The sequence below is a fragment of the Pseudopipra pipra genome, chromosome 5 (genome assembly GCF_036250125.1).
Source record: "Pseudopipra pipra isolate bDixPip1 chromosome 5, bDixPip1.hap1, whole genome shotgun sequence".
NCBI classification, from domain to species: Eukaryota; Metazoa; Chordata; class Aves; order Passeriformes; family Pipridae; genus Pseudopipra; species Pseudopipra pipra.
The window spans coordinates 67,031,662-67,057,174 of record NC_087553.1 but is presented as its reverse complement, the minus strand read 5'-3'; the positions used below and the strand labels follow the sequence as shown (position 1 = coordinate 67,057,174).

The 25,513-nt window shown below is 36.8% G+C and overlaps 1 protein-coding gene across 1 annotated transcript in view; it reads left to right on the top strand.

Moving 5' to 3' along the window:
• Positions 1–25,513, top strand: part of SEMA3A (semaphorin 3A) — a 325,143-nt gene that overhangs the window by 70,616 nt on the left and 229,014 nt on the right. Inside the window, exon 2 of the mRNA XM_064656446.1 lies at positions 18,149–18,219. The gene's annotated coding sequence lies outside the window, so the exon portion shown is untranslated. The remainder of the gene's footprint in view (positions 1–18,148; positions 18,220–25,513) is intronic.

Below are 25,513 nucleotides of genomic sequence, written 5' to 3'. Positions count from 1 at the left end.
TGGACGTGAAAAACATCTAGTGCTAATTCTTGAGACTCTAAATAATATCTCTGTGTAAGTTCCCAAGAAATTGGCACTAGGAAATGACAAGACAACATTCTGTTTTGTTTTGCTTTTTAAGTTTTCATAAGAGGAATGAAAGAAGGCCACATTTGAGCTGTTGGTGTATATAAGAGATATTTCTTGGTAATATGGGAAAATTGAGTTTACAGTTGGAAGATTAATAATGTTTCATTGCAGTTAACTAGGGAGAGTACCTTTTCTTTGCTTTTGTCTTCATCAAGACCTGGTTATGAGCACCAGGTGTAAATAGTTGCCAAACAGTGAAATAAATTAAAATAGACTTGTAATTTCTCATCATCACAAAACTGATATGTGACAAAAGTAAGTTCAGGCAAACAGGCTTTCTTCAGGATCAGTACGGCAGAATCAAAAACCTACAAAGTTCATTGATGTGTAAATGTGCAGTGACATTTTAAAAATGTGCACTGACTTTTTAAGAATACTCATGCAGAGTGACTAGGAAAGAACAAATTATATCTATCAGGGTCCTGTGAACCAGTGTTTCATTCTGGTAGTGGGTGCTGGATTTAGGCACAGGCTCATATACTTCATTAAAAAATCAGTAATTTTGGTTGTTAAGCTAAAGGCAAGTAAAAATATATTTGCTGCATCTGGGTCCAAAGATGAAAGTACAGGATTCATGATTAGCTATGCATCTGCCTTCGATACCACACAGCAAGCAATAACCTCTTCTCATCATATATAAGACCTTCCAGACAAGAAAATCACAGTGGTCTGCAAAAACAGCATATCTTCATAACACTTCAAAGAGTTCTTTTTCAAGAGATATTATTTTCTCTATTTTACAGCTGAAAAACCAAAGCAAATAATAGTTACAGTCAATCTTTTCAGCCATTAGTTCCCTAAATTACTCCTGTTTGTCAGTCTTCAAGTTTTATTCTAGCACCTGTCAGAATAGTAGCCAAGCTCCTCCCATGCTAACTCAAAATGTTGGGTGTACTTCAGCCAGACATCTATAATTAGTGCCTAAGTAAGTAGAACTCAAGTCATCTGCGGTTGTTCGTCATTAAGCAATCAGGACATGCTTTAAAGTACCTACGTTTACATTCAGAAATCTAACAGAAGCCAAGTAAAAGAGGAAACTTTTGGGAGTGTCTCAAAATGTCTGAGCCAGCAACCCACAAGTACAAGGTCATTCTCCCTTTTGAAAGAAAGGACACAACAGTGCATAGCATTATATAAGACAATGAATGGAGCATAAGGAGTGTTTGCAAGTGTTTTCAAATGAATAAATTAAATTTATAGCTAAGCACATGTTTCATATTCTGTTTTACCATTGAACACAGTGACTAAAAAATAGAATAATTTTTGACATTATACTTGAATAGTAAAATAAATTTTATTTATTTCTACTTGTTGTAATTATATTTCTACGATAACCCTTGGGTTAAATGAACATTATTAAATGCAGGTACATTGTTGGCACATTTAAGATGAAAAATCTTTCCTGATCAAAGAAAGTCAGCAATGGGAGAGCTGACTAATAGAACCAGATAATGGAATCCAAGGTGCTGGTACAGTTAATAATTCCTAACAGCTGCCTAACTCTCTTTAACATTGTAATACTCATCAAAGAAAAAGTAAATTTTAGAAATTCCAGGGGAGAGTCCTGTGATGTAAATTACTATAGGTCTATTCTGTTAAATTTTGATGGGAGGAATTCCATTAATATTTTCACAAATGGGTATATGTTGGTGGCCTAAAAAAAATACAGTTACCTCTTGCTCTATTCATTAACATGCATAGCTAAGTCTTGGTAAACCACCTGAGTTCTTGTATCAGTGTGCAGTTTTTTTGTCAAGATGGGATACCTGGCACATATTTTTTAATAAATATCATGGAACCATAGAAATAGTGACTGGAAGAAAACTCTGGGTGCATTCACTCCTGCTTCCTGCTGAAGGTGGGACTGTTGCCAACACTAACATTCTGGTTAATATTTTTTTTTTTCTTAAAGTTTGGGCTGAGCCTCCCAAGCTGCAATTTGTGTTCTTTGACCCTTGTTTTGCTCTCTGCTGCTACCAAGGGGAGTTTGGCTCTGCTGTCAGTGTCACCCCCCTTCATCTTCTATCATTTCAGTAGTTGAGTTTAGAGTTTTAGCTCTAACATTGCTGAGTTTTCCCACTACTGAGTTTGGTATTATAACCGTACAGTTGAATAAAAAATCCCTGTCCCATCAAATTATACAGTTACAAATATGTTTTAATATATTTCTATCTGAACACATATGCATGTACATACATATATAACATTAATGTAGATTTGTATAAAAAGTCTCCCTTACAAATTGAAAGCAATTGAAATTTTGGTATGAAGTGGTCATTTATCCTTCCTGATGGTGACGTCAAATGCATAAGTTTCTGTTCATATCCTTTTTTTTAATATATACTAGAATTGGAAACTAGATACAAACATAAACATGTGCATACAAACATACATATGTTCATTCCATATGCAGTCCAGACATGCCAGGAGTTAAAATATTTTACTCAGGAAACAATTTCAGCATGGGATCTGTATATTTTTCCCTCTGACAAGGTTGCTTCTATGGCCTGAGTAAACTTTTGGCTTCACAGGCACCCATGGAAAAGTGTAACTATTTGTGACTACAGTGGGATTCATTTTCCTCTGGGCAAAGAGATTTTTGACTAGAGATGAACATCAGCCATGCAGATCAGATCCAAATAATGATTTGAGAAGATTGAAACTTCCACTTAGTGCATGTTGGATCCAGGATTTTAATTTAACCCATTACAAAGATAGGGACTGTTTATGAAATACGTGTACTGATCCATCTGGATGTTATTTGCATCTCTGATTTAGTTAAGGGTCTCATTTACATTTTATATTTGAATTCAAGAAACTCTTTAAAACACTTATCTAAGTACCACTGGGATGCAGAAATCATTCCACCGGAATAGTGAAAAAAGACATGCTGCAGTAAAATTATAAAATTATTAAAATTGCTCAAGCCACTACAGGAAAGTTTTATAAAAATCAGAAAAAAACTTAGAACAAAAGCCACTTATACAATGTGCTGCAGTACATATTTTCTAGGTATGGTGAAAGAGTTTTAAAACTTTTGGATAGTAAAACCCACATTTTATTTCTAAAAATAAGCCTAATCCTTTCCTCCAAGTTTTTCTGTGGATGAACACAAAACATAATCAGTCTCACCTTCTTGTTACTCATGAGTACAGTAATGATCTTTTTTTGTTGTTGTTCTGCACAAACCCAGACATTATTGTGAGTTATAAAAAAAAAATTTTTGTCTGGAGTCCAGGGGCTATTTTATCAAATGCTGAAATATATAGGGAATAATATATAGGGAGAATAATTTTAACATGTATAAAGATTTATTCCACTAAAGAGGAGGAGGATGATAAAGCCTAGACCTTCAACAGCAGAGTTTATTTTCCTTCATCATCAGAAAGATAATATTTTTATCCTCATTTTACAGAGGAAATATTTAACATAAAAAAAACCAGAGTCCTAATTACATTAGAAAAAATGTCACTAACTCTGAATTTAAATATAACCTCATCCTATATGCCATGTGATGATATTTTTAGCATTGTTCTTTAACCTTGCTTGTTCTTAGACACTGTCAATAAAAAGACAGTAAAACCCACATTTACTATACAATTTACTGCTACAATAAAAGGTAGTAGTTAATTCCTGGAAACACTTAGCATATTAAAGGAAAATATTATAAATCCAGTGAACTATACATTAAAAATGGCTTAGACTTTTCAAGGAGTGGCCTCAAGAATATGATAATCATGTGATATAACATGGCAGGACCCGGTAATTGTGTAGTTGCTACGAGAAAAAATGCCAACCTGTGGTTTGCAGTAGCAGTCGCATGTCTTGCAAAGCAGCTTAGTGTGACTCATCCGATCCTGCTTAAAACCTAGGCTAAATTGTTGCTTACCACCACAGTATTTTTTCAGTGTAAAATGCCTGTGTATATCCACCCTGCACATCCTCTCCTCCTTCAGTCCCATGCATGCCCCTCATGGCAATAGTAGCACATTTTAACTTGTTGTGTGAGTTGTACGTTGATCTCTGGATTCTTTCTGACATTAAAAATAGGTGACTATCTCTACATTGATAGCACAATATTTTTAGTATAAGAATGTATTTCCATGAGTTTTTGTAATATCAACATTGAAACTGGAAATATACTGAGACTTTTCTGGGGACAGACCACTACCTAAAAGGAAGAAAGACTATACTTTATTTAGGATGATATGAATATAACGTGGTAGATACTTCATGAATTCAGAGCAAAATGATGGTTTCTTTTCCAAAGATCCTGCAACTTAATAGATGACATAACACATGTTAGGGAGAGTCCAAGGAAACAAAGAAATGCTAATTAGCACCATAACTAGTGGTAACAATCTTCACCTTTGGAAAAGATTGGTTGTACAAAGAACAGCAATCTTTGTAACAGTTTTTGACTGTGAATTTATTTTCCCTAAGAAGAAAAAACATGACAAAACAGCAAATAAAATCTATTAACACGAATTATGCATGTTAGTTTCCATCTTTTGCTTTACCTGTGATATTATATTGAGATAAATATGAAGATATATAATATTTAATCAGTATGTACCTCAGCATAAAGTGAGAAACTAATTTCTCAGATTTAGATTACATATAAGAAAAAGAGCGTTGTTTTTCTGCACTGGTTTTGTCCTCCAATTTTATCAACATTTAGATTGGATAAAACCTCAAATACTGGCCTGGATATTTTTGAAGGTGAAGCAATAAAGTTTATAAAACTGGAAAAAATAACATGCTTCATCAAAAGACATGAAAGAGACAGAATGAGTAAAAATTGATATTTCATTTGTTTGTCCACAAGAGTAAAATCACACAATGAAAATATATCAAATGGAACTCTATTGATAAAAATAAAGACATTAATTTTTGTTAAAACGTCTAGTCAGGGATAATTTCAACAACTTACCTTTTAAAAAATTATCTTCTTGTTTTGGGGAGATCAGTAAGTCCCTAAGTGACTCTTACTTAATGAAGAAAGGAATTAACCTTAGCATCTAACTTCTATGAGTTCTCACCTTGCTTCACTTACCACATACTGAACTTCTATGTTGGCTTTTCTCTCATACTTCATTTGATATCAGATTCAGTTTGTCTCATGCCTAAAAGGACTGGTGCATGGTAGATAAATTTCCTCTTTCATAACTTAAAAGTGATTCAGTTCAATAGGTTTGTCTTTGTGTATTAGTTGTATTACAGAGCAATGAGATTGTCTAAATTTGCATGACATTTCCTCCAATAAACTTTTATGCAGTGAACGAACAAAGCTAAGAAATACAGCTATGAAAAATACAGGTAGAATCTGCAGATAAAATCGGTGGCTTAAAGCTTTCTTTTTCCCATTACAAATTACACCCTGTGGGTTAGAATTATGCGTACATTATTTGGGCTGGAGGACTGGAAGGCTCTACAGAGGGATCTGTATAGGCTGGATTCATGGGCTGAGACCAATTGCATGAGGTTCAACAAGGCCAAGGGTCTGCACTTGGGTCACAACAACCCCACACAGAGCAACAGGACAGTGGAAGAGTGTTTGGAAAGCGACCTAGGCAAAAGAACCTGCAGGTGCAGGTCAACAGCTGGCTGAACATAAGCCAGTGCGTGCCCAGGTGGCCAAGAAGTCCAATGGCGTGGCCAGCAGGATAAGGGCAGTGATTGTCCTCCTGTACTCAGCACTGGTGAGGCCATATCTCAAATCCTTTGTTCTGTTTTGGGCCCCTCACTTCAAAACAGACATTGAGCTGTTGTAATGTGTCCAGAGAAGAGTGACAGAGCTGGGGCAGGGTCTGGAGCACGTCTGATGAGGAGAAGTTGAGGAGTCTGGGGGTGTTTAGCCTGGAGAAAAGGAGACTTGGGGAGGGGACCTTATGACTCCCAACAATTACCTGAAAGGAGGTTGTAGCAAGGCTGAGGTCGGCCTTTTCTCCCAGATAATGTGATAGAATGAGAGGAAGTGGCCTCAGGTTGCGCCAGCAGAGGCTTAAATCGGATGTTAAGATTAAACCACAGAAAGAGTTGATAAGCATTGGAATAAGCTGCCCAGGGAAGTGGTGGAGTCACCATGCCTGGAGGTATTTAAAAGATATGTAGATGTTTAGTGAACTCTGCCCTTGGCAGGGGGTTGGAACTAGATGATCTTTAGAGTCCCTTCCAACCCAAACCATTCTATGATTTTATGATTCTATGTAGTGCTTAAGGACATGGTTTAGTAATGGGCTTGACAGTGTTAGGTGTACGGTTACACTCAATGATCTGAAAGGTCTTTTCCTACCTAAATGATTCTATGATTCTATGATCATTACCTGATTGAATTCTCACCAGATATAATGTCAAGATGATGAGGAATATGGGAAAGAATAGGCTAGGAAAACCAGAGATTAAATCACCTCCCGGCTTCAGGCCTTCCTTGAAGACAGTAAGGTCAGAAAAGAAAATACTGCAGGAGAATTTTGCTAGTAATTTTTCCTTCAGAAGGGGATTGAGGTGGACTGAGTGTCTACATCTGTTAATTGGTTACAGAAATTTCATCAGAAGACATGGAACTATCTTAGCTGAAGTCTCAGTGTCTCATGACATGAGGTTGAATTGTGGCTTCTATGAGTCTGTGGCATGAAGAGTAGGAAATGCTGTTCTGGATTGAGAGTTGAAACATTCTTTTTATGCAGTGTCAGCATATTAGCAAGAAATAGACACCTGATGTTCATTATTTTATTCCAGGAATTTTTACAAAGAAAGCAAATTATTTTGTATGGTATCATGCGTCCTGAAATGTTCCTGTTTAGAACCAGTAGGATGGAGTCTGGGGAAGGTATTTGTTTTAGTATGCCAGATAGTCCTTTGGCTCAAAGGCTTGAAGTAAAGCTCTGTAATCATTTTTGAAGGAAGTCAGTGTTATTCAGAGTGTTCTCCTCTCCACAAGGTTGTTACTGTACGTCTTAGGGTATGTGCAACTGAGTGAGAGCAGGATACCTGTTCTCAGCTTGTGGAGCTGGCATAGCATTGCTGCAGTGACACAAAACCACCGGGACCTTGGAGAAACTGGAACAGACATTTTGGGATGACTGAGTGGGAGTAGGGTGTTTAACCACACCCACCTTCCATATTTTAAGTCATCAAGCTGAAAACACCCAACAAAAACAAAGAACGGGTTGTGACATTCAAATAGTTCAGTAAAGATTTAGATTTGAGTTTTATTTCAAGTTGACAAACCAAGAAATTCCTACTGGTGTGTGAGCTAAAGCAAAGAAAACATAACTCACGCAACAGGCAGATGTTTGGTAGTGAATTTTCTTCTTCAATTATACTTCCAGCGCAATCATTACAGGCATAAACGAGTTCCCTGGGTTTCAGTTTGGCTGCATTAGGTAACGACAGGCCAGTGTCAGTATTGTAAAGGTAACTGGGGCACATATAGAGCCACTGTTATGGCTCTGGACATGACCACTTGCTGCAGGGTTTGGTGCTCTCATTCTGACACCCCATGACTCAAATCACCTCAAGCAAACTGAGATGGTTTCGTGGGGCTCTGTGAAGACTGAATGTCTGACCTTCATTTCCAGGTTGATGATGATGATTTCATCACCTCTCTGTGCCACACAGGACACATTTACTTTCTGACTACACTCAGATCCAATCCATAGGTGACTGTCAAGGCTGAGCTCTGTTTATTTCAGGCTAAGGTGTGCGGAGATGCTTTTCCTCTTTGGAGTAAGAGAGAGAGATTACCCTGTGTTTAACTGTGTAGATCTCAGTGTGGGCAGAGAGGGAAGGACAGAGCATAAGATTACCTAAAACAGGGTTCCCATCAGATATATGGTCATTGCCAGGGCATGTCAGTAGGGATTATGCACTCTTAGTACAGCAGTTTTCACAGCTGCTTGGACTAAGTGTCATCTCATCTATGGCTAATGAGGGAGATGTGGAGAACTCCAGCAGGGAAAATAAACATCTGCAGCATTCGGTGAGGAAGTGCAACTCTTGGTTAAACTCTCCTGGCCTGAGCAAAGCTTTGATTTCAGCCCTGATCACTTGGCTCAGATATTTTGTTTGCAGACCGAGAAGCTGATTTCTTTGGGATTCCTCTTTTGGGAGATCCCATCACCAGCTGAGATAAAATTAGCTTTTGAAATCTAGCTTTAAAACTCCAAAGTAGCAGAGACTGCCCAAATTTCTTCCAACGGTGAAGCTTGCAATAAAAATGTTTCTTTGAGCAGAGTTCCTATTACCAGACCATTTTCAGTGACTTTGCAGCCCCAAAAGTCATTTATCCAGGAAAACATATTCATTGACACAAAGAAAACCAGAATATAGGCATTATATACTCTGTGTCATTACTCAGGCATATATTATAACTAATTTTAATATTCAATTTCTACTGAGCATAGAAAGAAGTTGATTAAGCAGTAGAATGAGATGCAGTAGATATACCGGTTCTTCTTGTGTTTCAACCAATAACAGGTTTCAATAGGGAAAGGTGAAATAAATCAATCACCTCTTTACCTTCTGATGCCTTCAGATGGCAAAATGCTTCCATGTGCCAGAGACTTTCTTAGTCAAATAATATAAACATAAAGAATAAACAGGTGAAAAACTAGAAAATGTAGTTTGTTTCCTTACTTTTATATAATCTCTTTTTCTTTGACAACTGCATAACTACACCCAGAGAAGTAGTAATTATGTTCAGAACACAAAGAGGTCCATCATAACATGAAAATGTTGTGACATCATAGTCCTTGGTTAGGGAAATTATAATGATGGCAGAGGTTAAAGCCACAGCATAGGACAGGCAGAGAAAGAGAAGAGCCTCAGAGGAGAGTTTCTTGCTCAAAAAAAGTACAAAAGTCTCCCATTTTGAGGGAGGATTGTCACAAGGTAAGTCACCTTGCTTTTAAAATGCTTCTTTGCATGGGGATGTTTTCGCAAGAGTTTTTTGATTGGTGTAGGTTTAAAACCACTCATGGGTGAGGTGGAAGAGAGGAAATAATGAGAAACAAATTCAGTGGAAAAAGAAGTGTTGATGGTGTGACTAGGCAATGAAGTAAATTTATGAACTGATTTGATCATGCATATTAGCACCTCCTTTCCTTCCAATGTGAGTCAGAATGAACATAAACATCACAGCTATGTGGAAAAATTTACCTCTGCGGAAAAAAAAAAATTAAAAGACCTTGAAATTTTTTTGTAAGTTTCTTTATTATTATTATTAATTTTTATATTTGCTAAGAAAAAAAACCCTCTTGAAATATCTGTCCCATTTCCCTTCTGACTAGGAGGAAAAATAAATGAGGACTAAGCACAGTGTGTGACACACCAATAAATTTCTAAGTTAAATGTTTCTAAGACATTATGATTACTGTTTCTATTAAGATACGAACAAGCCAGGATCCATTCTGTTGTGAACTGTAGTATGATAGGACAAAAGCACTCCGAGTCATATTTTATTAACTTTTCCAACATTCTTGGACTGATACAGGAAATGTTCTTCCTTACCAAACTTGATGCAGTCTAATATTTTCACAAGCAAATTCACATCTCTTATATTTTTGCCCTTTTCTGTGGAAAAACAAGGCAACTTTGTGATGGTGGTAGTAATACACAGCATTTGTCATGAGATTGCCTAAGAGAACCATTCGTCAACTACTTTTCTTGCAGAAATTATATGAAGTGACTGCTACTTCAATGGTGCATTAGATATTCACTTTGTTTTTCATTTTTAAATAAGTGAAGCTAAATAGGTAAGTCTCAAACACAGATGAACATTGTTCATTTCACTGAGTTCCTCAGCTAAATCTTAGATTTCTTTTGTCTCAGCCACGTGTTCATTCCTTTGTGCAATATAACAATCTTGTTTTTGTAAGTTCATTGGAACTGGCAGATAACTGAGGGAGCTTGAATTCCAAAGCAGAGTCAAAATTTACTTTATACCCATGACTAATGTCAAATCTGAACTCTATCTAATAGAAATATTGAGTAACCTCATGTTAATCTCTTCTTGATGCCAGCTATGACTGGTAATAATGGCTGAGGTCAGATCGCTATCCCTGATGCATGTACTCTCCTCCCAAAGTTTTCTTTGGTAAGGAACTAGACTGAGGAAGAATCCCACTTCTATTTCAGGCTGGCCTAGTGCATCATACACACCCTGACATTTAAAAGTCCTTGACTCATGGCTGCAGGAATACAACAAGGCTTAATTATTAAATTGGTAAACATTTATTCTCCAGGTACATACATGATACATATCTTCTAAGATTTTGTCCATCAACCAATTTTTAAAATAAAAAAGTAGACGTGTGTGTAGCAGAATATGCAATGAAAAACTTTTGTCAATATCTTAACCTGTATGAGGACTTTCCTCAAAACATGTTCTTAGAAAGAGAACAAGCAGACCCAGCTATCACTAGATTTTTCTTCATAAGAGCAGAAAATTGCATGATGTAAATATTGTTTTTATTGTACAGATGTGCTGTAACAAAGAAAAATGCATGCAATACTACATTTTCTCTACTATAAAATGAAAAAAAAGCTACAATAAAAAAGAGTAATCTTTAGCCTGTGTTATATAAACTTAAAGAAATGGTAATGAACCTTGATGCGTGACTAAGGCACACATCTGCCTGTGTGATTTACGACAGAACACAATTAGAGAATAAACTGTTTTGTTTTTTTTAAATATCCTCCCTGTAAGAGGATATTTTGCTCTACAATGAAGCATAGAATATTTTGTTTCCATATTTTCTTTTCCACTAAGCTAAGAGTTATTATTCAATTACAAGACCCAGTTTATTAACAGTCATTATAGAAATCCTTATCAGTTTCTTCTGTATAGATGGTCAGGGTTGTTCTTGACCAGAGAAAATATTTAGTCTGTTTTATTTCTAAAGAAGGTACAGGCTTCTTCCTAAAAATATACTATAATTCTGAATTAAATGTCAAGGAAATTAAGTATTTTTTATTTCTGTTCAAAAATTAGTGTATGGAAATAGAGGAAGTTATTTTCATTATTATTTTATTTTTGTAATGTTTCTTTACTTTGAACAGGACATTTCTAAGGGCTAAAAATTGTTGCAGGTTCACATTTATTTGAAAAATAAAAATTTCCAATAAAAGTACCAGCCATAGTAAAGAGAACATGGACAGTATCAGTACTGGAATTTGATGGAGACCATCTAACTAAACTAATATAAGTTACTGAATTATCACAAGCAGATTAATTTTCTTTAATACAGTTGCAGATTGTGTTTAAAGTGGTAAGATTTTAAGTAACACTTTTCACTTTTTGTCCAATGGATTTGATTATAAATACAAGAACAGAAGTGCTTGAAACACTTGCACTGAACTCAGTTGCAAGATTTCCTATATTCAAGTCTATATTAATAAGTAATTTAGGACTCGATGTTTTCCAATGGACTGGAGTCCTAATTGACTTAATTTGAGATCAAGGTCATTAATGTGCATTGAAATTTCTTTTATTGAACACTGGTTAACATCTCTGCAGTGCAGCAAATAACATAGCATGATAGCAGAATACTTCACTGAATTGAAAAACAAACCCAGTCAGTGAAGAACTCAAAATCTTTTCCCCACTGTTGTTCTTTGTTTACAGCTATAATAAATCACTTTGAAAGGTGTATCTCCCCAAGTCAGTTTATGCTACTCGTGCTGGCTGGACCTGACAAACTGGCTGGTGGAGAACATGACACAAGAGGCTCCCGTGCAAAATTTCTGGATCCCTGCCTCAGGGAGGAAGCAAATTGTGCTTAAGTATTTGTCACATTTAATGACTTTTTCAGAAGGAAATCGCATGTCCTGTGACATCTATCGGCAGGAAAGATGACAATAAAGAAAGGGAAGGTCTTGCATCAGTGAGAACAGAGTAGTCAATTGGTAATTCTACAGTCAGGACAAAGTTATGTGATGATGTTTGTGCAACAGTGTATTTAGATGAGCCTAGAGGAAGCTTAAAAAGAGTAGGAGGCATGGGAGATGGATTCAGTCACTGCCTCTGCTATAAGTCAAATACCTCATAGCATTAGGTTATGCTAATCTACAATTATATCTGCTTCTGCATCTCTTTCATTCATAATGCATTTCTATCACAGAACGATCAGAAATGTCTTAAGCAATTCTGCATATGGAGGAAGTGCAGTTGTTCCACTCAGTGGAATTTTATTTGGAAGGCATAAACCAAAAGAGATGAAAAGAGAATATTTATCATGAGTGATTTTTCTGCAGGACACCACAAAATAAATGTTAAAAGACCTAAGCAAAGCTAATCAAGGGTAACAGTTTAGAAACTACTCTCTATTCTGCTAAAAACTGTAGCATGCCCTAGGAGAAGGTTTCTACTTTTTCTTCTCTCTCCATATTCTAATATTTGCCAGTGTATTGAAATGGAATTAAATTTATACCAGAATGACAACTCTATTATTCATTACTCTGTTGATCTCCCAAATACCAGAAAATTTAATCATCTCAAGTAATAAAGAGCAGAAATGTGTGCATATCTGCACAGTAAAGATGTATTCAAAGACAGCAGTACACGGTTTACAGGTAGCAGAGTCAAAAATTTAAAAAATATGAATTAGACACAGAATGCCAAATTCTGTAAAGTACTAAATTGCTCAAGTGTAAGACTGGGCTCCTGCTACTGCCAAAATACCAAATGGAGACCTCTGTTCAAGGATATTTCAAAGACTGTTGCAGTCAATTTAGACTCTGCTGGTAAAAGAAACTTTCATTTGGGTCTCACCTCCACAGCAATCTCGCATCAGCCAGTTCAGGGAACAAAATGCATAGAATCATCTCATTCACTTAGAATCAGATTTGGAAAATGCACAGCATTTCTCCACATCAGTCTGGGGAGGACAGAACATAGCTCCGCTTGGACTTAAATATGGCATCTTACTTGTATGCCTTTGGGCTCTAAAGGTAGCCATTGGCTTCCCTCTTTTTTTTTTTTTAATGTAGCTAGAGCATAAAACTCGGTTTTTATATTCTTCGAAGACCACCCATGAGGTTTCCTCCTCCACTTTTACAAAGCTGTTTTTCATTGGGAATAATGTGTTTGCCCTTATATGTACCAGCAAGGAAAGGCTTTCATTAATAAGACCAGTTCTGAAAATGCCCGTGTTCATTTTCACCAATAATTTCTAAGAAAAGGAAATGTTTCTACATCTCTCTCCTTGCTGGTGGGTTTCCAAAATTTTATGCACACACACACACAATAGTCTGCATAACATAGCTTCTGAGAATGTTTATGTCAACTGGAGACCACGAAACCTGACTAACAGGAATTCAATGTACTTCGTCCAAACACAAGCCAAGACTTTGCCTTTGAGTCTAATTTTGAAAAGTCACGTTTTCAGAAACACACCTTTGGAGATGTCTTGGGGAATAAAAATGACACCTACAATAACGTGTTATTTCTCCACTGAAAGAATACTTGCCCTCATCATACAATTATTATGTCTGGGATAGAGTTTATTCCTGCAGAACACAAAAATACGTTTTACGTAGCTTTCTATCTGCTTGCAGCTTGTCTCAAGACTTTGTGACAAACACTTCTAACATTGGTTGAAAGCCAAACATCACCTCTTAGGACTTCTTGCTTATGCAAATATTGATTTTTAGTGTCAGTGAGGAATATTTTTATGAAAATGTATTCACTCACATCTCTAGATTTGTGTACTTGATGAAGTGCTGTGACAGGACACTTAAGTCAGGCATAATTGTGATGCAAGCCTGTCCAAATTTTTCTTAGAGTGAGAAAAAAACCCCAACAGATCTTCAAATCTGCATTTGATTAAAAAACAAACAAACAAGCAAACAGTGACTCAGAGAAAGCTCAGAAATCTTAGGTAAAGGAAATTAAAATAAAATGGTTTGAAATCTCACTGTTGCCCAGTATAGTTTTCAGATGAAGATCTTGTTTCCAGACAGCACCGGGATTCCTGTTACCTGGGACGAATCTCCTTTTCCATTGCTTCTCCACATTTGCTCTCCACATTTGCTCTCTACTTTTTCAAGGACTGAACATGTCTTCCCTCAGTCTTCCTTCTCACATTTCCTCCATCGACCCAGAGATGATCTCTCTCTGCTTGTGGCATAGGTATGGACTTCTCATTTGCTCTTAAGGAAACACGGTCACTGCTTCCAGGGGGTCCTATCTCACCTCAAGCTCAGAAGTTCAGATAACACGAGCTCATGGAATTCTCTCTGACCTATCACTAAGACCTCTCAATCATAAATTGTAAATAAAATATAATAATCATAGATTGAAAAAAAAAGCTTAAACATGGAAAGATGAAGAGTTATTTCATCTGAATTTATTTTAAGCCTGTGTAAGCCCATTAATCAAATAGGTACCAAAACTAACACTTCATATGTGGAGTATTCCACATTACTAACATGTTAACATACTGAAGTGTATGCGAACTATCTACTTAACTTATAATTGTTGCATATCTGCAAAAGCTCACAGCTCAACAATTTATTTCCAAATTGGACTTTCAACTGAGTAAAGGCTAATCATATGTGCAAAAGGTTCCTCTCTGCTCTCTCTCTCTTTTGCCTTATAAGAAAAATAAAGTGAGGAGAATTTCCTATTAAATTTTTTACTGGTTTAATCTTAGGACATTTAACAGGGTGGTCTACTCCTTTCAATCCTAGAGCAGTTGTTTGGGGAGCAGGGAGCTAGATCTGGACTTGGTTGCTGATATTTGATTATCAGAGCCAGCTGGAAAGGGGTCAAACGGTGCCTATAAAGGACTGAGAAACCTCAGCTGTAAAAAAGCAGCAGGAGGTAGTTTGGCTCCTGTGATTGGCCCTGAAGTAGTGGGAGTACACAGGAAGAAAGCAGTGAGGATCCTACAAATTGTTTAATAAAGATTATTTTTCCTTTCTGCATACCTATGTGTGTGTACATGTGGGTGGGTGGGTTGGTTGGTCTCTGTGTCTGAGATATAAAATAATTGTTTGAATAAAATACCTGAAAGAGTTACAAGAATGTTATCAGTCCATCCTTGGCTAGTGAGGTGGACTAGTAAAGATGAAAATCAGTGGTACTTTTTCTATTTATTACTGGGATGTTTAGATTGAGCTTCATACGCATAAGAAAGAAGTGCATGCACCTGCATAGGAATTTCAGAAGAGATTGATAATGTTGGGTGCTTAAACTTTTGATGCCCCTCCTGAGAATCTTAAAAAAACTTGACATTTTCTTTTTTAAGTGTATTTTCTGTGATGCTAGAAAGTCAGTCTAGAAAAAGGAAGAAACCCTTGACATTATTTTTTTTTGGTGGATTAAGATAACTCTAGACCTTTTCCACATGTGATTTTCAAAAAGCGTAGTCTCTTTAACACAGAATTTTAATTGGAAACTTTTGTATGGAGAATGCTTTTCTGTCCAGATGATTCAAATCTAAAAATACAACTGTTTCTATATATCTGGAAAGTGTTGATAGAACTTTAACAGAAGCATCACAATAATAATATTTTAATATCACTCAAATTCTACTATAATTCAAAATATGCTTTCTTCAGCTGTTGCATCTTAAAGTCAATAGTTTAGTTATGTACATATATATTGCAGGAAATAGAGAAACTTTGAATTTAAAGTCTTTTAAAACCAGTTTGGTTTGGGGGGTATTGTTTTTAAATTTTTTTAGGAAAAATATAGGACTGGATTAGCAGGATGTTCACAGAACTTTTGTAGTGTTCAATAAAACTCTAGAAGAATTGGAATGGTAAACCTGCTTAATACTCTTAGTCCACTCTCAGTTGTCTTCCCAAATAATAGATTAGGATCAGATTAAGAAAAGATAAAACATAATAATCCAGAGGTATTTTTTATGAATTCTGTATCAGTTCACTTCTTAAATGGTCTCTGTTAGCATCCTCACATCTAGGGCTGTTAGATTTGATGTTTTGCATCAAGTCTGGATCCTGCTTCCACAGTCCTTTGAAATGTCTTCCACTTCCTTCACTGGGTTTTGTTCAGATTTTAACAGAAAGCAGAGTAAGGTCTGAAATTTGTCTTTAACCTGAAAAGAAGGACATCACTCGGAAAAAAAAAGTATTTCTGAAGAGCAAATCAGCAGCTATTGTTCCCTTTAGTAGATAAGGTAATTTCTTTCATCTTAAATCACTGACAGTCTAGGTTACAGAAGATCAACTCTTGTGTTTTTGAGATATTGAAACTTTCTTTTAATTACTTTAATTGTGCATGTTGGCTTCTGTTTGACAGCTGATGTGGGCAAGTTCACAACCCTTGTTTCTTCCACTGGATGCGTTTTCTTCTGCCAGCTCTTTAAAAACTAGAGACTAGAATGTTTCTCTGCAAACTTCTTATAGTATTTTTGCACAAGAAAAGCATTCTATAATATCATTTGTTTCTTCCTTATTTCAAAACTTTTTTAGTGTAGTTCCTCCTGTGTCAATCACATTTAGAAAGCCAGAGCGCTTCAGGAAAACTGTAAATCATGAACCAAATACAGAAACTTTTTAAAAAACTATACTCACATGTAGCAAAGAGGACCTTGCATAATTTTACGTGAGAATGTTGCTGGCTTGTTTGCCAAGGAATGTTAGGCATTGTGCAAGCACATATTAAAAATCCTACAAATCTATAGGGTCCCATTGCATCTGCCATCAGAAATATAACAAAATTAACCAGCACAGTCAATGTGTTCCAAACAGAAATCTTTAATTTGAAATGTTCAGTGAAATGAATCAACTGTAGATGAAACTGGGTTTAATTCCATTTGGACTTGATCTTTCATGGATACATTCCATACAGAGAGTATTGAAAAGTATTTTTCTCTATTCATCCATTGCCCTGTCACTCTTTAGCATTTTGAGATCCGGGGTGTGTTCCACACCCCAGAGCAGGAAACCACAGCCCAGGGTCTCTCTGTTAATATGATGGGCATCAGACTGGCAAGTTTGTGCCAGTGCTTGAAAAGTCCATTTATGTGAGCAAATTTCTTGCTAATGAGTTGCAGAAAGTCTTAAATATTTATCATTTACCTTACTTTCTTGCACATTTCCAGGGTGGAAAAAAAAAAAAAAAGGAATAGACTGGGTGGAGAAAAGGGGTTCATATAGTTTGGGTTCAGTGTAGGAAAGTCAGTGATTAGTTTCTCCCGTGAAGAGTGAGTCTCTTTTACAGTTGAAGTTTAAAGTTAGGTTCTCTGAGCTACTCCAGTCTGAACTTGGCTTTCTAATCAACTTCCTTAGCTGGGGTTAGTCTTTGTGGGTGCCCACATACGTGTTTGAGTAGACCTTCAAGTCCAAAAAGCGCACAGGAGTTCTGCCTGGCTCCTAGGCACGGGCAGCCTGACCACGTGTGTTGCAGTGCTCTGGCTTATGGCACATGAGGTTCCCTGGCACAGGGTCTGTCTCGCTGCCTCCCTGACATGGGGTTGTGTTTGCAGGGCTGCCCACCTGTGCTGTGTGCTGGTCACACAGCACCACAAACCTGCGTGTCCCCTCCCCAGATAAACATCCCCTGACTACCCCACCTCTTCCTAAGAAAGATTAACTGAGTGGACCGTAGTAAAATGGTGCTATAATGTTTCAAAAAGTGAAACTAATTTAGTTCAGTATCATCTGTGTAGGCTTGCCTAGGAGACGTAGCTTCATCTCAATAAAAATCAATGCATTTAAAGGCTTTGGGGGGACAGAGGAGGTTGGTTGGGTTGGGTTTTTTTTTTTTCTGTTAATGATAGAATCCTAATTAACTTTACCACAAAAAGGCTGATATTTTACATAAGTGCAGTACGACCGTGTTTCATCACAAGCCTCCTACCATACACTTTCCCAAATGTTATTGAATTTAGAATGGTCCCTGTTACATAGTCAGGCTTTGGATGCTTTAAAGAAATGCTATGGTAACTGATTATGTTCTTACTTACTTTTCAGAAGTAGGTATGCTTTTATGTGTTTTTCTGTAAATTAGTTGTATTTTTTTAAATATAAAATTATCTTCCTTTAGGAATATCAAAAAAGACACCAATCAAACTGGATAATTTTTCTTTGACCACTAAACACTTGTGGCTGTCTGAGGTAAGTTCTTTTCTTCTTCTTTTTTTTCTTTCTTTTTTATTTTGACATGCATTTAAATAAGTTAAAGCTAACAGTTCCTTCCTGTTTGTATTCCAGTAATTAAGAATTCTGTGCAAAATTACTATATTCCTTTAAGAACCTAATGATTGCTCTGAAATTCATGTGAGGGATTAGGATTCCAGTTCTGTTAAAACCTCAGCTAGATGTTCATCCAGGCACAGCTGATCTGATGGAGACAGGTAGATAGCAGCTTATAATAATTGATGTGCCCTATAGTTCTGCTCCTCGGTGTGTGTCCTGACAATGTCACGCCTGCTTACTGAGGTGGGACCTGGCTCATTAGTTTATGCATTTTGATTTATTTGGGAAATTTTGGTGGATGGCCACATCAGGGTCATCCCTCCTAGGGAGCTGGGAATTGAGACTGTGGTATTTCTGCCTCAGAGTCAGATATGTCCATCATGTGAATGTGTGATAGAACTGTAGATACACTACAGCTCTGAACTGTAAATGCTGTTTTCGCATCTGGTAGCCTTTTTGTTCTGGAAGAAGCATCATTTACAAGAGTTCACTCTTGCAGGTTAAGCTCTTGGCTGGATACTTGCATGTCTGTGATAGTTTCAGATGTAAGAGCTCAATATATGATTGATTTGAGAAGCATAAATTTTGAAGATGAAAACTTCAGATGGCAAAGGAAAGCCATGAGGCCTTTTAATGGGCTCACAAAATCTGTGTATATATATGGAGATTCCTTACTCTTGCCCTTCTGTTTTTTAATGTTCCCTTTTTTTGTAGCAACTGTGACCGACTGTGGGGTAATTTCACTTGTGTGAACCCTGAAGTAATTACAATCACTGTTCATATAGGTTCTTCTCTCAGAGTTGACTTTGAGTATTAGTTTTATTTAGATATTTTGAATTCTTTCATATTGGCCTCTTTTACTTAATTAGAGTATTCTTATTGCATAGATGAAACTTAATGTTACATGGTATGAATACGTGTTTGGAGGTGCATCCTTCCAGTATATGCTTCTGTGCAAAGGCTAAAGCACTTCTATTTTCTTTGAGCATTTTATCTCCCCCTCAAGTGTCAGCTGTTGCATATGGAGCAAGGTGCACAAGGGTCTTCTCTTATTCCTCTCCTTTCCCCCTGGAGTTACATTCACAGTGGGGGAGAAGGGAGGGAAGACCAAGAAAGAGTTATGATAATTTAGCCCTAAGTGTTTAAGCCATGCTTCAGTGCTGCTGAATTTGAGTTTGGCATCATTTGAAGGAGCTTGCTGGAGTGTGAAAGGCACTGACGTGGGTATGATTAAAAAGTATTGAAAAATTATAGACCACACTGCAAGAGGCCCTTATTCAGGTGGATGAGGTCAAGGCAGGTTAATACACAAGGAATACTTTTGTAGCTGACACCTGTGTATGTCAGGCAAAGACATATTAAGAGTTGTTCCATTGGGTGTATCCTCTCCTTCACCTTCCTGGCCAGACTACAATTGTCAGAACAAATTTTGCAGTAATAAAAGTTGCTATTCATATTTTTAGAAGAGATTATTCATTGGAAGGAGCACTTCTCTGTACCTTCTTCTCTCTATTCTATACCTTTGATGTAAGTTTTTTATTTCTGGGCAGCTGAGAACCTGAGCAATAACAGAGAAGAAAAATAGACAGTGGGGTATATGATGTAATCCCTCAGAACACACAGGTGACTAAAGGTCTAAAGGTATGACAAATTTTAAGAAGGTTGCTGCTTTCTTGAACAACTGTTTCCATATCTTAATTGAACCTATTAAAAATGTAATATAAAGGGTTTGCTTTGGGTTCATTTAAAAGTAAAAGCAAGTGGCAAATTTCCAAGCTAACCACACAATTTGGGATGGGATGAATGTCATTTCCAACACTCTGGAACTATGACTGACCCCAATGTATAAATATTTTTTGATACTCAATAATATTTTAGTCCCATTTTCATGGCTTTATCCCAGACTATAGATGAAAGTTAAGTATCTGTTTTCTTTTTTGGCAAACAGTGATGTCCTGATTTTTCCAATCTAAATTGCCCTCCAGGGCACTAATAAAACAAGTCATGGCTCACAAAGTAAATTTCCTGTGTACTAATTGAAAACGGTTTCAAATTTATTAGGGTTTCAATCATCTTCCCAAGATCTAATGCTTGTGTTCATGGTATTCAATCTGACTGGTAATATCCTTACCTGAAAGGTGAAAGAAATACTAAAAATAGTTCTCAGGTATTTTAAAATGGAGGTGGGGGAGCAGGAAAGGGGGAATAAAAACAACAATAGCAGAAAACCACACATTTCATATTGTTGAATGAGGTTTAAGACAACATCTGAAACCGAGTACTCATTCTCATTAAATATTTGGTTTTATTGTACTTGCCAAAACCTTTCCTATATGTGTTCCCAGACGCTGGCTGTAATGCATGATCTACTAGGATTTGCTGGTAGACCTTGTTCTAAAGTGGTAGAAAAGGCAGGAAAGCCACAACATTGGTTTGTTCTTTTTTTGCTAGACTTTCTCTGCCTTTGCTGTACAAACTCCAGGAGAAGGAGAGAGAAGGGCTGTTGAAATGTTCCAACTTTCTCCCCCTTCAAACCACACCACAAAGAAGTGTAAGCGCTATGCAAACCATCCCCCAGCAACCCGCAGAGAGCCCGCCTTCTGCTCTGGGCTTCCTTTCTCCAAAATATTGTACTGGGAGGGAGGGCACTTGTCAGATTTTCTGGCACCACTTTTCATAGCAGAGTTCCTCTAGCAAGGGAACCACAACCTCTTGTGCAGACTGAATTAATAACACAACAAAAGCATTTGGCCTCCATGTGGATGAGGGCTGGCTGGAAAACTGGAACTCTGGCTTCTGAAAGATTTCAGGGTTTAGACGTTTGTTTTATTTTCTTCATCATGGTAAATCAAATTGTGTAAAGGATAACCAGGGTAGGGGAAAAAAAATCTCCAATACCTATGGCCTTATTTTCCTAACAATACTGATATGTGAATACTCTAAAATAGCTCGATTGTTACGAGGATCACCTATGATTAAAAACCAAAACAAAACTTTTCTCTCACATCTCCAATAAACCCCAGGATAAAATCAGTCTCTTTTCATTGTTTTTATTGCAATTGTTTCAGTTTGTGCAAACACTTAAATATTGGACGAGAGCTTGATAGGGATATAAAAATGGAATTTCTGTGGAGGATTGTTTTATATCGCAAGGGATGTGAGAGACTGCAGCTCAAATCTCACCCTTGTTTTGGTTCATGGTGATCCCTCAAGAAGAGGTGAATGAAGCAAAGCCCTGTTTGTGAAGTGTCTTCAAGGATGTCACTCTCTGCGCACTCTCTGTCCTTGAAGAGATACAGTCTTTCTGATTGTTGTTGCATATTTATATAAAGTTATCTTCACTAGACCATGACACACATGCATTAATTCTCTGTCCTCATGTTTTGTCTAAGTAAAAGTATAGTCAAGGCAAATGTAATCCTTTGGGATAGTCTGTGATGGATCTATCTGAGAAAAATTTCAAACACAAATCTTCTTGAAAACTATTCATTTTCATGAAAAATAAATTTAAAAAAATTGTTCTAACAAATCATAATTTTTGGATAGGAAAGGGATTTTGCTGGAGAAGTCCCATCCAGCTGTAGTGCAGATGGCCTTTGCTCTGGGCGTGTGCCCTGAAAGCTGCAGTTGAACTGCAGCAGTCCTCATGAGATGGATTCCAGCACCACTTGTTGTTTGTATGTGCTGCTGTACCTACAGTACCTTTCACCCACCCTGCCTTTCCCCTCCTAACACAAGAAGTAGCACTCAAAGCCTGCAGTCCCTATTTTATTTAGCTCCAATTCTAAACACTGTGACTTCCCTCCGCTTACAGAGGTATGTTCTCCACTAATATACCTAAGGGGACTACATTAATATCTGCTAGCTATTTTATCCAGCTACAGCCTCTCTGTCAAGATTCATGTTCATGGCAAAGACAGCAGAAGACCAGATGAGCAGCAGTTGCAATGCTATAAACTAATTCCCAGATGCAGAAGAGACTAGTTGTAATGGCTGTACTGTACATGTGGAAATTAAGTCTAAACATACTGCAGTCCCCATAGGCTTGTGAGCCAATTAAAATGTCAGTCATGACAGCAGCATAGTAGATACTGTGTTTCTCCTTCTGTTCTCTTGTATGCATATCTTTTTGGTATGTTAGTGATAATTTATGGGAAAAAAAGATAATATAGATATTTCACCATCATATGGTTTCTGCTATGCTTAGTACAATACTACACTTAATTCCAAGAACTTTAGGAGACACTCATTGAACTTCAGTAATAACAACTACTTTCAAACTATTCTAAGCAGCAGTTGCACTTTTTCAGTTTTACATACTAGTATTTTCCTATAAAGCTGCAGCAGATAATTTATCATTTTACAAATGTTATAATGTAAAATCCATGTTTTATGCAGATGCATCTTTTTCTTGGCAGGATTGTACTCCATGATTCCAGTAAGAATCATGATGTGATTATGAAATCTGTCAATAGTCAGAAAATGTCTAATGAAAAAAATCTTGACATCCATTCTGTAGATTCTCTCAGATATGAGCCTAGTTCTGAAGTCATAGCAAAAATATATTTTATTCTAATGTGATGCCAATTTTATGCCCCAAAACAAGGCGCGGAGAAACTGCTCAGAGACAGAATTTCAGTCTATAAGCAGGAGGTATTTATTTCACGGCCGGGGAGCAGCCAGGTCGCCCTGGACAAACTGCTCCAACTCGAGAAACACACAATCCAACTTTTATACACGTTTTGCCAAGCAATTACATCATATATTATGAATATTCATTACATTGCAACATCTACTTTTAATATTCATAACAGGTGGAGTTGAGGCGGAGTTAGAGGCGTGGTCCTTAATTTGGGGAGAACTTCGGTGGGAGTTCCGGTCTTCCTTCATCATGAACCTCATGTCCTTTTCATCATCATCCTCCTAAACTTTTGAACCTTCCCTAATTTGGGTAGCTTCCTTATGAATTTGGCAGAGAGTTTCGGTATTTGGCACCAATACCTAATTTCTTGGCATGTCCCTCTCTTTATCTCTTTGGTTTCCTCCCCATATGTCTCTTTTTGTGTGTACTAGCATTTTCTGTTCATGTTTATGTTCTTCTGTGTCAGCGCGACCTGTACCTCAGTGAATTTATTGCCTCCGCTTTCTAAATGCTGAATTCTATGTGCCTTGCTAAAGCTTGCTTCTACATTTTGTGCTTAACTCTTTATATTGCTTAAATTCGCTTTTCAGGTGTTACCTGGCTTCAATGGACAGTTCATACAGAGATGAAAACATGTCTGATTTTCAATTTCATTTCCTATCAGTATGAGAGGGTAAAATAGCTTCAAATTTAGCATATATTATGTCCACTTTTGTACAGTTTACTGTGATGGAAGAGAGTAAAAATGTTTGTTGGTTAGTGGTTTTTTGATTTTAAAATCCTAATGTTAAAAACTGAGTCCTCTAACACAGGTTATTTTACATCCATAGACAAAGAGGCATTTTCAGTTCTACTTTTCGAATATTCAGTTTCCCCATTACATTTCCCACTAGAAAGCAAGGGGGGGAAAGAACATTAATTTAGAGGACATCGAGATTGTCAGAAAGGGTCACAGAATCACCCTCCTTTATACTACCATGCATTGATGAGCAGGGCTGCTGGATTTAGTGATGGACCATTATCTTTCAGCGAAGTTTACCTTTATAAGCAAGTTTGTATTTTCTTTGTCGTTAAAAGGGAAGTATTCTTACACCAAAGCCATAGACTCAGTTGCTCAACCTGGAGCTTATTGAAAATGCTGGCAACTGAATGTTTTTCTTACATTGAAGAATCAATGACCTCTGTCTCTGAGATTTTTTCCAATTTTGATGCTTTAAATTCTGGTTCCAAAGTATTAACAAGTATCTACCAGTCTTCACACACTGTTCATTTGAAGAATTTTCTTTTCCGTACAGGGGTTTTGATAAGCCAACATACATGGGTCTAAATGAAAAAGAAAAAAAAAACAGTTTATATTTATGTAAGGCAGAGGATTATTTAGTCTGGTTAGTGAGCGGCAAACTCTTGAGAAATCAATTCCCAGATTTAGCAGTCTAAGGCTTTGAGTGCTACTTCTTGTGTTAGGAGGGGAAAGGCAGGGTGGGTGAAAGGTACTGTAGGTACAGCAGCACATACAAAAAACAAGTGGTGCTCTGAAAAAGTTACAGGCTGTGATTATATGTAGATATATATATACGTAAATATATATATATGTAGATACATATCACACATATCACATCTTTGCATGCTCTAACTAATTTTCAAATGGGTATTTATAAAATTAACCACATCCTTTTTTTTTTCCTTTTTTGTAATCAAGAATGTGATTGTGCAATGTGAGTTTCCGAACTAGAGTGCCTCTGAGGGGAGTAGTTTAGGGGTCTTTTCTGCTGCCTTTCCTTACATTGTTACTTCTTCCAGCTGAGCTTCACTGCTTTTTGCTCTTCTGTATGTTTAGGTCACATATCTGGGCTGCAATGTTGGGGTTAAGTATGTTGTTTGCTGTTTGTTGTTCCTAGGATTTAGAAAATGGAAGGAGAGAAATGCTAATAAGAGATTACTTTAATATTTCAGATCATTATCTTGTGTACCATTACAGTCATTTGTGCTTGTCAGAAAGCAACTACACGTATTTAGCATATTTTGACTGTATCCTTCTACTTCTTGATTGGAGTTCTTCTTCCACATCTAGTTACTTTTTTGGAGTTCCTATCTGAAAACTAAATGTAAAGGAACATTGACTACATCTCATTTCTGAAGATATTTTGAAATGGGAGGGGGAAATTACAATGATATTGAACATTCTGAACAGCAGATAAGTTTGGTTTCATGGGTTTGGTCTCGAGTATCTTTTATAATTACTTAATTCAATTAGCTTCCTTAATATTATGAGATTCACTGAAGGAGAACCCCTGCTTAGATAAATAAAGAGTAAAGCTTATCCCCAGATATCATAGAAAAATAGCTAGACACTACTTGAAAAGGTTTTAGCACTTGGAAGCAACACTTAAGAATACTGAAAATTGCTCTGAGGTCACTAGTGCATTTCTGTTCCTACAACACTTCTATTTGTTTCAGTGGGGGTCCAAATATTTTGGAATCTGAATTGCATATGAATGCTGATTAGAGACCTCCTAAGAAAATAAGCTATACCTTATCCTATTACTTTGGAGCTCTTACAAAACATTTCCA